Source organism: Orcinus orca, chromosome 13 (assembly GCF_937001465.1).
Source record: "Orcinus orca chromosome 13, mOrcOrc1.1, whole genome shotgun sequence".
Classification (NCBI taxonomy): Eukaryota; Metazoa; Chordata; class Mammalia; order Artiodactyla; family Delphinidae; genus Orcinus; species Orcinus orca.
In genome coordinates, this window is record NC_064571.1 from 12,235,077 (window position 1) to 12,250,090 (window position 15,014).

Below are 15,014 nucleotides of genomic sequence, written 5' to 3' on the forward strand. Positions count from 1 at the left end.
TAGCTGCTGTTGTTGCTTGAGGACCTTCAGCATCCCATAGAGACGGACTTCTCCACGTTGTCAATCTCTATGGAAGCTGAAATATCACTGGCTATACTGGAAAAATGGAATCAACTTCTATTTTCACATATAGTTACAGAAATGGAAACCAGAGAGTGGCATCAAGTGGAACATTAAAAAACAAGAGCTTCTTGCCAATATCACTACCTCTGAGGACATGTTTGCTAAAACAAATGGAAGTTTCAAGACACCACTATTTGCTTCCAAGCCACCGATCCCCAAACCAGCTAGCGAAAGTTCACCAGTTGTCTGTAAGTCAACAGTTACAGACAGCTGAAATTCTGAGCTGAGATAATGCAGTTTTTTCTGGCGCCCACGAAAGAACTGGCACAGAATGGGTTTGGAGGGACTCGGATTTTGACCCGGCTCGGGGCGTGCACCCGTCTGCGGCTGGTCTGGGCTTCCGGCTGGTTTCCGAGCTGGAGGAAGACACCGGACAGAGGGCTCGGGGCGCCGGCGGCCCAACGGGGACAGCGCAGGTCGTGCAGGAGGCGCCCGCCCGCCGCCGTCAGACCAGTCGGACGGCTTCGCCCGCCCCGCCCCGCGCCGCCGGCCCGGCCACCGCCCTCCGTCTCCCCGCCGGAAACCCAGTGCCTCGCGCGAGCCGCGCGCCGGAGCTGGACCGGCCTGGTCCCCCGCGCAGCCGCCGCCCCGCGTTCCCCGCCGTCCCCGGCCCGCGCCTGGCCTCCGGGCCATGGGGCGCCCGGGCGGGCGGGCGGGCGGCCGGAGCAGGAGCCCAGCGGGACACTGGTAAGGGCAGGTGGGGCCCCGCGCCGGCCTCGCTGCGGAGAGTGTGCCGCGCACTGGGGGCGCCGCCGAGCGAGGGAGCATCTGCGCAGCCGGGGAGAGCGGGAAGAGGCTCCGAGGGGCGAGAGCGAGTAGGGCTGGTGGGGTCCTCAGCGTTCAACCTCATCAGGGGGCAGGGCCGCCGACAGCAGGGGGACGCTCCCTGAGAGAGTCAAACTGCCCGGCCTGGGGTGCGGTGGCTCCACAGGCTCTTCCAGCCGGGCGGGGTGCACCTGGTTGCAGGAGGAGCCCTTAAAACCATCCAGCATCAGACCTGGGCGACACCGAGGGCCTAACTCCTTATCTCCCGTTGGCCTCCGTGGCCCCTAGGCCGGTGACCCGGCGGGGCCCTCCTCCCTGCTCCCTGCTTGCTGGGAGCCTGGCCAGTCTGGCAGGCTGCCCCCGCCAGGAGCGCACTGGGATGGAGGAGAGCCCAGCTCTTCCCCACTCCCTTGGATGCTGGCGGCTCTCCTTGGCCCTTCTCCTTGGCCCTTCTGGGTGTGTCTGGTCAGAAAACACCAGAGGTTCCTAAGAAGGTAAACAGTGTCTGCCCAGCAGACAAACTCACTTTCCCCTCTAGGGTTCTTTCTGGCTCTAGGATTGAGTTTAGCTTCTTTCAGTAAAACAGGGGAGCCAGGGCTGTGAGTTCCTTGCAGGTGTTTTTTTCCCACTTTGCTAAGTGTGCTGACCCAGGCCCTTGTGTCCATGGCCTGCATGTCTAGGTCAGGTGGGCAGCATCAACGTGAAGGCCAGGGCAGCTGAAGGCTCCACCTGCCCCTGACCTCATTTACCCAGTCCTTCCCCTGGCCCAGAGCTGATTGGATGTAATTAGCAACTAATTGGATGTCTCTGAGCCCCTCTACATAAGAAACGTCAAGGTCAGGTTTAGACAGCAGATAGTACCGAGTGATTCATTTCTTTCTTCCTTTATGTGAGGGTTCTGAAGAAGGGTCATTCATTCATTCGTTCATTCATCCATTCATTCAACATATATTTACTGAGTGCCAACCACTCATCAGGCATGAAGGCAGTGGGAATACAGCTGCTCTTGTTTACATGAATTGCGGGAGAGAGAAAATAAGTAAGGAGATGAATCACATTCGTTCAGAGAGTGATTAAATGCTGTAAAACAAAACAAAACAAAACAAAACAAGGTGATGATGGGCATGACCGTGAAACAGATCAGAGAACTCGGCCCTGGGCTAGAGAAGGTAGCAGGCAGGCTTTCTAAATAAGGTAGGAAAATGGTACCATCTTCAGGCCCTCAAATTCTGGGGGCACAGGATAGGATGTCCTCTGTGACCATGAACAGGGACTTATGAGCTGCCTACAAGGGATCAGTGTATAAAGGATGAGAGGTGAGTAGCCCCCCTGTGGAGTCCTGAGAGTGTCCTTCTTGTTGGGAGGCTTAAATCTGAGGTGGAGATTTAAGCTTCCCCAGAAGACATATCCTGTTGACTCGATTATTTGTTCATTCATTCAACAAATACTGAGAGCCCATACGTTAGGCACTATTCTGGGTGTTAAGGATACATCACTGAACAAGACAGTCTTTCCTCCCTAGAGCTTATTTTCTGGTGGAGAGAAATGGACGGTAACAATAGCAGCAATTTTAATGTCATGTCAGATAAATGCTGTGAACAAAAGCAAAGCAGCTTAAGGGGTTAGAACTAGGTGAGGGGACCTCCTGAGTTCAATAGGGTGGTCAGGACAGGCTGTGCTGAGGAGTTGGATGTAGACAAGACACAGGCATGTGACTAGCTGGGAGAAGAACATTCCAGGCAGAGGGAACGGCAAGTGCAAAGGCCCTGAGACATGAAGGAGGCTGGAGCAGGCTGGGCATTGCTGAACAGGAAGGAGGCCATGGTGGCTCTGAGAGGTGAGCAGGCATCTCTGGGGCTCTCATGAGAGGAGGCAGGGGCGGGGCTCAGCCTGCTGACCGGAGGCATGCAGGAAGGCAGGTGATGCTCTCAACTGCCGCGGCAGGAAGATTTACATGCTCCCAAGAAAACTCAGGGGCAGGCCTGGAGTTTTACACTAGCAGGGAACAGGTGATCACCAGAGATGGAGAGCGTGTCTCTTGGCAGGAGAGGTATCACTGGCTTTCCTTATATGCAGCATCCATCCAACAACATGGGCTGAAGTGGGAGGTACACACCAAGTTTTCCAAATCAGTAAAGACTTGATATGGGGAGAAAAACTGTTGCCTTCTAGGAAAATGCCAATAATCTTCTGTTTTTCAGAAGAACGATCTCATTAGTAGACTTAAAAGGAAAACAGGAGAGGATATCGGGCATGTACTATACGCCAGGCTCTCTTGAGCACTTCGTGTGCAAACACAAATCATTCTCACAGCACGTCTGTGATGTATGGACCACCCCGTTTCACAGATGAGAAAACTGAGGCCCAGCGAGAATAAGAAAGTTGCCCGCTTTTACACAGCTAGTAAGTGAAGAATCAGGACTTATAATCGAGTGGTGCAGTTTTAGAGCCAAGTGCTCTGAGAGAGAGAGAGGTTTTGGCTAAAGGGATGTTTGTCTGCAGTAGAAAGGGTCTCCAGGGTGCCTCACAGCAGGGGCTGGTTAGAGAGAAGACAGCAGGACTTATGGGTGCATTCCACTTCTTTTCTGCTTTTTAAGATAATATTTGCATGGGTTAAAAGTTCTTTTAAAAATATTTTGAAAGGTACTACTTGCCTGTGTTAAAAATCTTTTTACAAGTGTTGGTTCAAACAGCCCTTAAGGAACACAGTGAGAAATCGCCTTCCTTCTCCTGTCCTGTGATTCCCTATCTTTTTTAGAGGCAATTGAGAATACTTGCAGACCTATGTTCTATTTGTAAATGAACATATACATATTATACTTTTTCTTTTCTTTCTTTTTTCTTTACACAAATAATGAGAATATGAATACTCAGGTCTGGGACTTCCCTGATGGTCCAGTGGTTAAGACTCCACGATTCCATGGCAGGGGACGGGGGTTCGATCCCTGGTCGGGGAAGTTCCGCGTGCTGTGCAGGCGGCCAAAAAAAAAAAAAAAAGAATACTCATGTCTGTACCTTGTACCGCGCCCCCCTTCTTTTTTAACTTAATATACTTATTCAGATTCAGGACATATAGATGTGCTTCATCCTTTTAAAAGAAATGTGTAATATCTCACTGAATGGATTTAACATATTTATCTAGCCATTCCTTTATGGTTTTCTAAATTGTTTTCCCCATTTTCATTTGTTTGTTTGCTGTGATAGACAACTACGCATTAAGGATACTTGTACCTACATCTTTGCTCACTTCTGTGACTGTTTCAGCAGGCGACATCCATAAATGTGTAATTACTGATTGAAAGGCTCTGTGTATTTTAGATTTCAGTTGATGCCGGCTTGGTGTTATAAACTGTTCTTGCCAATTTGGCAGACCAAAACAATGGCATCACATTGTCGTTTTAATAGGTAGTTATAGTCAGCGGCGTTGTGAGTCTCCTGTATGTTTTAAACCCTTTGTCTTCCTCTTTCTGTGGACTGTTCATGTCCTTGGCCTGTGACTTAACTTGGATTTTTGTCTTGTTGTTATTATTGAATTATAAGGAGTCTTATGATGATTTTCTCTTCATCCCTCAACTCCAGTCCCACTGACTGCCCTTCACCATCTTCCCTACCTTTGTGCGCAGCAGCTACTCTGATATATTTATGATACGTTTATCCTGGGATCTGGACTGTTTTAGAGAAATATATGATGTTGATTTATATATGCATGTATTTTAAACTTACGTACGTTGTACTGTGCTACAAATCATGATCTTACTTTTAAAGCCGGTGCTATTTTTTAAGAAGATTTATCTAGCTGCTCCCTGGACACTCAGTTTGTTGCTTCTGACCGCTGCACTGCTTTCCGTGGTTGGAATTATGGAATTATCGTAACGGTTGATTCTTACCGGCTTGGTCTAGAAAGCTTGTTTGGAGAAATGGCATGATGGGGGTGAGCCCTGGAGGCTGAAGAGGATTGGATAGGTGGAAAGGGGGATGGGGAAGGGAACAGAGCTGACCAGGAGCACAGCATGAGGACACGACAACGTGTGAAATTTCCAGGAACTATTCCGGGGAGCCCCATAGACTGGGGGTGTGGTTGAGGGTGGGAGTGTGTGGTCCTAGGAGAGGCTGGGGGTCTCAAATGCCCTGTTGGGTTCTCCCTAAAGGCAATGAGGAGAGGTGGGGGTCAGCCAGGAAGGATTTTCAAGGGCAGGAGTGAGCTCCTGGAGGAGAATTGGGACAGACTGTGGACGTGCACCTGAGAGGCAGGAGGTCCCTGGGGTTCTCCGGATAGGTGACGAGCAGAGGGGCTGCCGGGGACGGAGAACCAGCAGGACTGGACGCTGGAGGCATGAAGGGTGCCTGCTAACTTGGGAAACGGGGCACATGCGATGCTGCAGACAGGACCTGGAGCGCAGGGCTGGGCACGGGGCGGGGGGTGCGGGGAGGCACGCTCATGGGCGCGTGGACAGGTGATTGGGCACCTGTTGATTCTGAAGTCCTGCTCACCTGGCCAAAGGATTTCCGTTGGCATTTAGGACTCCGGGCTGGGGAAGGTTCATGAACCTTCAGCGAGTGGGTACGAGGTGAACGTGTGGGAGTGGGTGAGGTCACTATGGGAGAGCATTAAGTGCAAACTAGGCCCCACCAGAACAAAGCCCCGGGTTGCGGATGAACAGGCTTGAGAAGTGGATGGACAGGCTGGACCAGCAAGGTGGCACGGATGCACTTTCGAACTCTGCCCTTTGCTGGCTCCGCCATCTCAGGAAAGCATCCTCTCGGCCTGGGAACCTGGGCAGGGGTGGGGCGGGGGTCCTTGTAAACAAGGACGGCCAGCGAGGGGTCCCTGCCTTCCTGGCATCTCTCAGTGTGCCCTTGGAGGATGAGTGGAAGGGCTGAGGCATACAGGAGAGAAGAGGCCTCCGGAAGCACAGGTGTGCGGGCTGTCTCCCTGGGGAGGAGCTCGGGGCCCCAGCGCCGTTCCTGCTGGAGGCTGCCGAGCCAGACTGCCCGCTCTGTCCCTGTGGGCAACTGTTGATAGACATGATCTGTTCCAGCTGGCACAGAGAGGGCACCGGGCAGCCTAGGGCTTTGTTGCTCTGGGCAGGCTTATGTGAGAGCACCCCCAGGGTAACACCAACCTTTTGGGGGTGGGGGTGGGCCCAGACAAAACCCCCTCTGAGTCTTGTCTCCCTCCTTCGCGATGTCAGCATATACCTGTTCTCTCTTTTTTTTTATAAAGTTGTTTTTTTTTAATTTTTATTTATTTTATTTTTGGCTGTGTTGGATCTTCGTTGCCCCATGTGGGCTTTCTCTAGTTCCGGTGAGCGGGGGCTACTCTTCCTTGCGGTGCGCGGGCTTCTCATTGCGGTGGCTTCTCTTGTTGCGGAGCACGGGCTCTAGGCGCGCGGACTTCAGTAGTTGTGGTGCACGGGCTTCGTTGCTCCGCGGCATGTGGGATCTTCCCGGACCAGGGCTCGAACCCGTGTCCCCTGCCTTGGCAGGCGGATTCTTAACCACTGCGCAACCAGGGGAGCCCACCTGTTGTCTTTTTTATGTAACACCAGAGCCTTGCTTTTCCTCTGGTTGTGCAACCTGAATTTCCTGTTCGTCAGTCAATGGCTGATGAAGGCTAATTAGCATTATAAGGAAGACCCTCCACACGTCTTCCTCCAAAAGAGTAAGTGTTTGAAAGGTTGGATTCAGCCCACTCATTTACATAGCTTGTCATGATTTTTGACAGAAGAGTTTTCCACCTATACTATTTTATTTCATATTTTTCCTTGAATACACACAATTTGAAAAACACAACATGAAGTAGGCATTATTTACTTTAGCGAGATCCTTAGCAACACTATCTGTGAAATCGTGGGGTTTTTTAATGCATATTCAAATACATGCTTAACTATTAAAGATGTTTATTATGTGTACCATATGCCTACTTAGGCAAACACAGATTTAGATTAGTGGATTCGTGGAGGAGATCATCTTCGCTATGTGGGAGACGGGGAAAAAACCCTTTTCCCCTACCCTCTAAGATTTTGTCCCTGGGACCTGCGAATTAAACTGGCAAAAGATTAACAGTAGAAGAAGGTTCATTGGCCTGCACGTGGGAGCCAGTCAGAAAAGTAGCTGGCCTGTTAGTGTTAAAGGCTTATATACCTAAATTAGTAAGGAAGAGGGAGCGCGGAGAAAAAGCCTTCTCTGGGAAGAACAAATAGGTTTCTTTTCCAAAGACAAATGGGTTTTTAGAACAAATGAGAAATGACAAAGTAGTGATAATGTTGGTCTCTACAGGTGTGAGTGTTTTTGCAGTCTCCTTGTGGGCCATAAATCTCTCCTAGAGAAGGGGTTCGGGGTAGATTTTATTGAGTTCTCCCTTCTGGGAATAGATCTGCCCTGCAGAAGGAATTTATGGCTGCCTTATTTCTCAGAATTTGCTGCGTTTAGTCAGATAAGGAAAGCTCTGAGAAGGCTTCTTACTGTAACTGTCAAATCTCAAATGTCTTCATCTCAAACTTCATCCCAGTTCTGGGGCTCTGAGTAGGTCCCTACACCAACGTCAGAGAGGTCACCCTGCAGCCAGTTGAGCGGTGGTAGCAGTGAGGGGTCAGAAGCAACAAATACCAATGCAGACCCTCTTAGGCCCGCCCCCGTCTCACTCTGGTCGTCCACCGGCAACCTGGTGGGTAGGGGGGTTGGCAAAGAACCTCCCAGTCTTTAAAGTGAGCAGGGAAATTCAATCATTATTTAATTCAACAAATTTAATTTATTTTTGCTGATGACAAACATCGTACATATTTGTTTATTTATTTGTTTTTTGTACATACGTGTTTATTTTTAAACAGCAGGTACACACCAAAAACACATAAAGAACTTAACATCATGTCTACTGTTACCACACCCAGATAGCCGCTATCAACCAGTGTTTTGGTATTTCATTGCCTAAATACACACATTTTTTTTTTTTGGCGGTACGCGGGCCTCTCACTGTTGTGGCCTCTCCCGTTGTGGAGCACAGGCTCTGGACGCGCAGGCTCAGCGGCCATGGCTCACGGGCCCAGCCACTCCGCGGCATGTGGGATCTTCCCGGACCGGGGCACGAACCCGCGTCCCCTGCATCGGCAGGCGGACTCTCACCCACTGCGCCACCAGGGAAGCCCAATATGCACATTTAAAAAAAAATTGAGACCATACTGAATATACAATCAAGTTTCTTACTTAATAATATGCAGTGAGAATCTTTCCACTTCATGAAATACTCTTCAAAAACAAGATAGTTAAAGGTTGCTGAGGTTCGCTCGATGGTTCTATCATAATTTATTTATCTGGTTCCTGGTGGATGTTGAGGTTGTGAGCATTTTTGCTTTTATAATTATCTTAGCGCACATGTATTGCAACAGATGTTTGTAAGCATCTTCTGGGTGCCCAGGGGGCTCAAGGACAGATGTGAATAACTGTAGAGCCCTACTCTCTGCTTACCTAAGAAGGACAGACCTGTGACAAGTGGCTGCAGGGAAAATGCTAATCTGAAAATACAGGGTGGCTTTGGGAGAGAGCAGCTGGGGCCGGACTTTGGTGCCAAGGAATAAGAAGGCCAGAGAGTGGTGGCCTGGGCACCTGTCCACAGTAACCACAGCAAGGTTACTGTACCCACTGTGGGACTGGGCAGCCGAGTCCAAGAGATAGAAGCTGTCACTCACTTTCGTAATAATCACTTCTGGCCCTTGCCCAGGAAAACAAGGGCAGCCTTGGTGCCCATGTGTGTAGGGCGGTTGGTGATGGTGCTGCCGCTGTCCCGTGATCCCTTTCCTCACTGCCCTGCCTCTGGGACACGTCTCCCTCCCAGTCTAAGACCACAGGTGTTAGGGAGGGGCACCAGTGGCCCCTGCCGTGGGCTCCGTCCCTAGAAGCCCTCACCCTGGCCCTCCCTCCCAGCTACTGGCCAGTGGGACTGTCACCATCTACTCTGGCAGAGAAATATTTAGGAAGGCAAGTGTCCTCCTGTCTGTCCTCCCTGAGGGCCCGGGCTTGTGGAGGCCTGAGACCTAAGAGGGAAAAGGGCATTTTCTGGAGGAAGGAGCAGGTGGCTGCCTTACTCCCAGGCCTCCCTAAAGGACAGAACCTCTACAGTGACAAATTCAGGGACATGGGGGCCCGTCGAGGTGCTTCTGGCCCCGGCTCTCCCCCAGCCTGGTAGCCGGTACCCCCGGAACGATGGTAGTGAGTTCCATCACCGTTGGAGTTTTCATAAGGTCTGCGTTGTAGAAATGAGCTCAGGCTGGGCCATGAGGAGCCCTGCTCCCTTGGAAAGCAATCCCAACTCCTTCGTATCAGCAGCGTGTAAATGGCGACAGGGTATAGCAGACAGTGCATTTGGTTTGGCAGTCCTGGGTTCAAGTCCAGCCTGAGAGGCTGCTCTGACCCTCGGTCTCCTTATCTGTTCTGTGGCGTGGGGATCGTAACACCCCACCCCCACCCCGGACTCTAGGGTTTGGAGATGCTGTTTGTAAAGGGCCTTGTGAGTGGCAGCCCCTAGGGGCCCTCTGTGTAAGGTAGTGAGAAGCCAGGTGCCCATTCCCTTCCTCTGCTGCCTCCCGCCTCTCACCGCTCTGCCTCTCAGGAGGGCAGGCTGTGTGCTGAAAGCCCCAGAGCTCCTCTCCCGGAAGGTGGGCTCCACTCCACCCTCTGCGCTCAGTGTGTGAGATGCCACCTCCCCACCTGTGCTGAGCAGCTTCCGCTGCGGGCAAACAGGAAGTCACTCACCTCAAGGGAGGCAGGAAGGCTGCCTGCCCCTGGGCTGTGGTTGGGTCCGGAGGCTGCGTGTCTGCTGGGCCCTGGGGAGGGGGACAGTGGGCGGGGACCCCCAGAAGTGGGAGGGGGCACCAAAGATCAAAGCTCCCCACCAGCAGGGGCTCTGGGCGCCAGAGCTAGTTGCCCTGCGCCTGCCCACACTGAACCACACGCCCTGTGAGCTGGAGGCCCCCCTTGCCTGTGGCCCGCCCCTCCCCCCGCCCCTCCCCCCACCCATCCAGTTTTGCTCCTTGCATCTTGGGAAGGAGGTGAAAGTGCTAGGAGACGGAACAGAGCTGGCGGCTGCAGGAGTCTGGGAGTCTTTTCGAGGAGTTTGCTGTAAGCAGGAACCCCCCCCCCCCGGCCACATCCCAAATGCCCCCAAATGCACACACCAGTCACGTATAAGACCTGCTGCCTGGGAGGAGAGCGGAGAGGCCGACTCCGTTTCCCACGGTGCTGCTCGATATGATTGAGGGTCAGAAGACAGCAGCTTTGACTCATGCATTCATCAGGTTTGGGAGCAGTTATGAGCCAGGCCCTCTGCTGCACAACCTGGGTAGCGATAGAGGCGAGTGGACCAGTCCTCGCCCTTGAGAAGTTTACAGTCAGGGGAAGGAAGGAGACTCATAAGTACACGGAGGAAGCCGATCGCTGGTGCCCGGGCTGACCGGCAGCGTCTCAGCCCCAGGGAGCCCAGCCTGGGATGGGTTCAGGGCTGGGAGTGGAGGGGGAAGACCCTTGTCTTCGGCTCCTAATCAGTCCTCACCTCATGGTCGCCTGGCTTCTGCCCGCATCGTGCCTCCAGCCCCCACCCCCAGCTTGTCTGTAACCTCCGTGCGCCCTCGTTCGATGGTCACTTTATTCCTCATCTTGCACTACTTTCCAGTAGCGTTTGACACAGCCGACCACTTCCTCCTTCTGAAGTTATCTTTCTCCTCTCTTGTCTTTCTTTGGTGATGACACACCCTCACGCTGTTTCTCTTACCTCCTGGACAGCCCCTGCTGTTCTCCTCTGCGGGCTTTTCCTGGGGAGGCTCCGCCAGCCCCCAGCGTGGACCACCTTCCTGCTGGTCACATAGGAGCTCCTTTCTTCAGCCCAGCCCCTCCAGTCAACTCCAGGTACCAGCTACTCCTGCTTGAGTATCTCACAGATATCTCAAGCCTAATATTTATTTATTTTTGAAATTATATCTTTCTATTTTAACCTTCCAATATATTATTGTTACTGCTTTATACAGTTTTAGTGTTTACTGCATCTTTACCACTCTTTGCTCGTAATTTCTTCTTACATCTCAGACCCTCCATCTGGGAGAATTTTCTTTCCTCCTAAAGTGTATACTGTAGAACTTTCTTTAGTTTGAGATCGCACTTTCTTAGATTTCGTGTATCAGAAAATGTCTTTCTCTCATCCTTGTTCTTAAAAGATATTTTCATTCTATATGAAATTCTGGGGTGGCAGTTATGTTTCTATCACCGCATTGAATATTTTATCCCACTGTCTTGTGGCTTCTGTCACTTAAGTTGAGAAATCTGCTATCAGCAGAATTTCAAACCTAATATTTAAAGATGAAACTCTTGGTTTGCTCCCTGAAGCCTCATCTCCCCACATCTTTCCCATTTGAGCAAATACCATTACTACCCATCCAAGTTGCTCAAGCCAGAAATCTAGAAGCTGACCTGGACTTCTCTAGCATCACTTACGTGGCAGATTCTCCCAAGCATCCCCGATATAGATCCCACATCCTCTGTCTCACCTTCTCTGCCCTTTCTGCTGCCCTCCAAACCACTGTCCCACCTCCCCTGGACTGTCACAGAGCCCCTGCCTGGTCTCCCTGCTCTCACTGCGCCCTCCACTGTCTGTTCTCCATGCAGCAGCAGGTGATCTTAAAAATAAATACGCCTGTCACTCCCCTGCTTAGCCCTGGGGACCCCACGGGATCTGGCCCCATCCTCTTCGGCCACCCTCCCCTAGGCCAGCCGCACTGGCCAAGCTGGCTGGCTTTCTGTTCCCTTCACTCCTGGAGACCTTTCCGGTCTCGGGTAAGAAATGAGACATGCAGTTTCATCTGCCGAAAATGCCCACCCTACACTCTTTCTGTATGGGGATAAGGTGCCCCCGGTCTCCCTTCGCGGTGAGCTTCCCCACTGCTCACTTTCCTTTCTCCCCGTCCCATCCCCCTGCCAGCATTTATCACAGTTTATAATCACACACTGATTACTTCGTCGCTTGTTTATTTTCTGTCTGTCACTTGATTGGAAGCTCCTGAGGACAGGGGTCCTGTGCTTTATTCCTGACGGTCAGCAGCTTCTCGCGTTGGGATGGCGTGGGGCCGGCGCTGACTTAGCCGTGGCCACGTGCCGGACACCCTGTGCGGCTGGAGGCCTGAGGGAGGGTTTGCATTTGGGCCGAGGCGACTTTAGGTTTCTGGTTTACCTGGCTGGGCAAAGTGTTGTAAAATCCTCCACACAGAAGGACGAACGGCTTGGGGAAGGTTACGAACCCGGTTTGTGTTGCGCGGACCTGGAGATAAACCTGCCGCTAACATTTGCAAGCCCCGGAAAAGGGAACAGTGGAGGCCCCCCACCCCAAGACGTGTTCGGATGTGTCAGTGTTATAACACCGCACCTGATGAACTGTTATACAAAGTGTGTCCTCTTTTCCTGCCTGTCTCTTTGATGATGACCTGGAGGTCCAGCTCTGAATGAGGATTCGCAGCCCCTGCTGAATGTGGCGGCAGAGGCCACCCCAAGCCTTTAGCTCCTTCCCTTTCTTTCCCCTGCCCTGGCTTGGTGCCGCACGTGCACGGAGTGGGTCGACCCGCCCCCAGGTCCAGGCCCTCTCCACCCCCTCGCTGCCTCTCCCCCTCGCCCCAGGTCTAGGGCCGCACAGAGCAGTGATGTCCCCGGGGAGGAGCAGGAGTAGAGGTTCCACGGGTCCAGGAAGCAGAGAATCTCAGACTTCTGGGTGCCCAGAGAAAGGCCTGGTAGGCACGTCCCTGTGGACTCCTCGCCGTGCGCGTGCGCGTGTGTGTGCGTGTGTGTGTTGGGGGGCGCAGCTGGAGCCACGCCCTGTGCGCTGTGGGCCAGGCCGGCCTGGGTCTGAGGCCCTTGGATATGGGCCTTGCAAGTCGAGGAGTCTTCTGGGAGGTTGGATTTATGAGGACTAGAGTTCAGGGAGGGGGCCGGGGTCTTTGGACCCTCAGCAGGGAAGCTGGTGGTCACTGAGACCGGAGAATAGATTGTGCGGAGGGAGGAGAGCACGGTCCGGTGAGCGTGGTTCCCCCAGCCTCGGACTCAGACTCCTGGACCCCTGTGGCCTGTGGCCTGCAGACATATGTCGGGAATTCAGCCGTGGGAGATGGATGACAGTCGGTCCATGCGGTCAGATGCTCTGAGTTCCAACCACAGCTTCGTGATTTCCCAGCTGTGCCACCGTGGGCAGTGGCTTAACCTCTCTGAGCCTGCCTCTGGATCCATGCAATGGATAGAGTAACAGTTCATAATGTAAGTGAGAGGGGGGACTCAGGGGCTATTGGGGAACCCTTTGTCACTGTAGGACAGTTACACCAGGTGCCATTATTACCTACCCAAGACAGCTATACACAGATTGAGGGAAAAAGAAAAGTTACCAGCCCCAGGGCCCTCCCGAGTCCCACCGAGTGCCCTGCCAGGACCCGAGAGCTGGGCAGAGATGAGAACCTGGTGACAGAACGTCGGGGGGGAGGGACGGGGTGTGTTCACAGTCCAGGGCGCTGCGCCTTCCTCTTTCTTTCTCCCGGGCCCCTGATTCGGGGCTGCGTGGAGGGTGGGGGACCCCCGGGAGCCGGGACAGGGGGCTGGGGCCAGAGGCGCCAGGCCTGGGAGCGGGTGCTCTTGTCTCGGGGCAGGAAGTGTGAGGTGCAGCGCAGCTGGGGAGCCCCGGAGGCCTTGGGGCAGCAGGGGGGTGAGTGTGGTGAGGGGAACGGAAGTCGGAAGCTGCAGCTGCCACGTTCCCCATTCACAGGCCAGACGGACGGGGCAGCAGGGCCGCTCCCGGGGAGCCGGGCCCACGCACCCCTTCCCGGGTCCTCTGGAGGTGAGCAGGGTGGGCCTGCTTCGGGTGGGGGGCTCGGAGGGCGCCGGGGGGCGGGGATGTGGAGAGTCCCATGTGGGCCCTGGCGGTGACCGCCGGGGCAGGTGGGCAGGAAGAAGGGCTCCATAGGCCCCTGCGTGTGCACCTGCTGTGCGCCCGACCTTGGGCTGCAGCCCCATCCTTCCCCTTCCTCCTCTCCGTCCACCGGCCCCTCCCAATCTGGCCCTTTCTGGGATTCCTGCTCTGGCTCCCACGTACCCCAGCCTTCCCGGAGCCCCTGGGGGTCTGCAGTCGTGAAGTGGCCAAGGCCCCTCCCTCCTAAAGCTCCCGTGAGCCTCCCCAGGTCCCTGGTGGCTGCTGTGACTGGTACCCAGCAGGGGCTTCTGTGGCCAGAGGCCCCAAGTGAGCCTTGACCCCTCGACCCTGGAGAGAAGGAAGCCATTCGGGCTGGGGCTTTGGGTGCGGTCACCGTAGGAGCTCAGACTCGGGGCTCCCGCAGGGAGGACGGGTGGAGGGGAGGGGCCCAGCGTGCTGGTTTGCCTGGGCAGTGCTGGTTTAGGCCCGTCGACCTGTTGGGTAACAGGGACCAGCTCACTCTCAAAGGCTTCGCTGTTTGGGACACCGTCAGGCCTTCTAGTTGTAATTGTTCATCTCAGCCACTGCCCCCTTATTCTAGGGCCTGAGATCCTGTGGGTGGAGTCAGTCCTGCGCTAAAAGGCTGGCAAGGGTGACCTGTCATCAGCTGATAATAAGTACCCCAGAGGACCGAGGGGCCTTAGCCAGGAGGCCTGTCTCCCAGGGCTCTACGGCATCACAGGCTCCCTCCTCTACAGATAAGGAACCAGCCTAGGGATTAGAATCCAGGCTCTAGGCTCTCTGTAGTGGGAGGGGGAGATCCAAGAAGGGGTGAGGGAGGCCCAGCCTGGCCCTGAGCCTTTGCTGTCCTTCACAGGCCGTAGCTTCTCTGGAGACCCTTTGGCCCTCTCCGCCCACCCTTCCCCCCATCCTCTCTGCCCCTACCCTGTCCTCTCTGCCCTTTCCGTTCTCTGTCTCTGCCTGAGTCTCAGCTGACCCCACCTCAGGGTTCTCAGCACCAACTCGTGTGTGTGTGTGTGTGTGTGTGTGTGTGTGTGTGTTTCTCTCTGCACATTTGCATGAAGCCTCCTTCCTTGTGGGCAGGATGTGGGGTGGCCCCCAGTCAAGTACCTTGGGTGCTCTGGCCCCGGGTTCAGGCAGGGGCGTCTGTCCTGCACCTTGAAACTGGAGACGCTCGGGG

General features: G+C 53.9%; 1 protein-coding gene across 4 annotated transcripts in view; it reads left to right on the plus strand.

Moving 5' to 3' along the window:
• The first annotated feature begins 641 nt into the window (after positions 1 to 641).
• The window catches only part of PSD4 (pleckstrin and Sec7 domain containing 4), a 37,394-nt gene continuing 23,021 nt past the window's right edge, over positions 642 to 15,014 (plus strand). The window contains exons 1-2 of one of the 4 annotated variants that reach the window (XM_049695873.1): positions 646 to 810; positions 10,663 to 10,785. The gene's annotated coding sequence lies outside the window, so the exon portion shown is untranslated. Of the gene's footprint in view, positions 811 to 10,662; positions 10,786 to 13,585; positions 13,742 to 15,014 lie in introns of those variants that run through there. The other 3 variants (XM_033416314.2, XM_012539010.3, XM_033416312.2) reach the window with 3 other exon arrangements.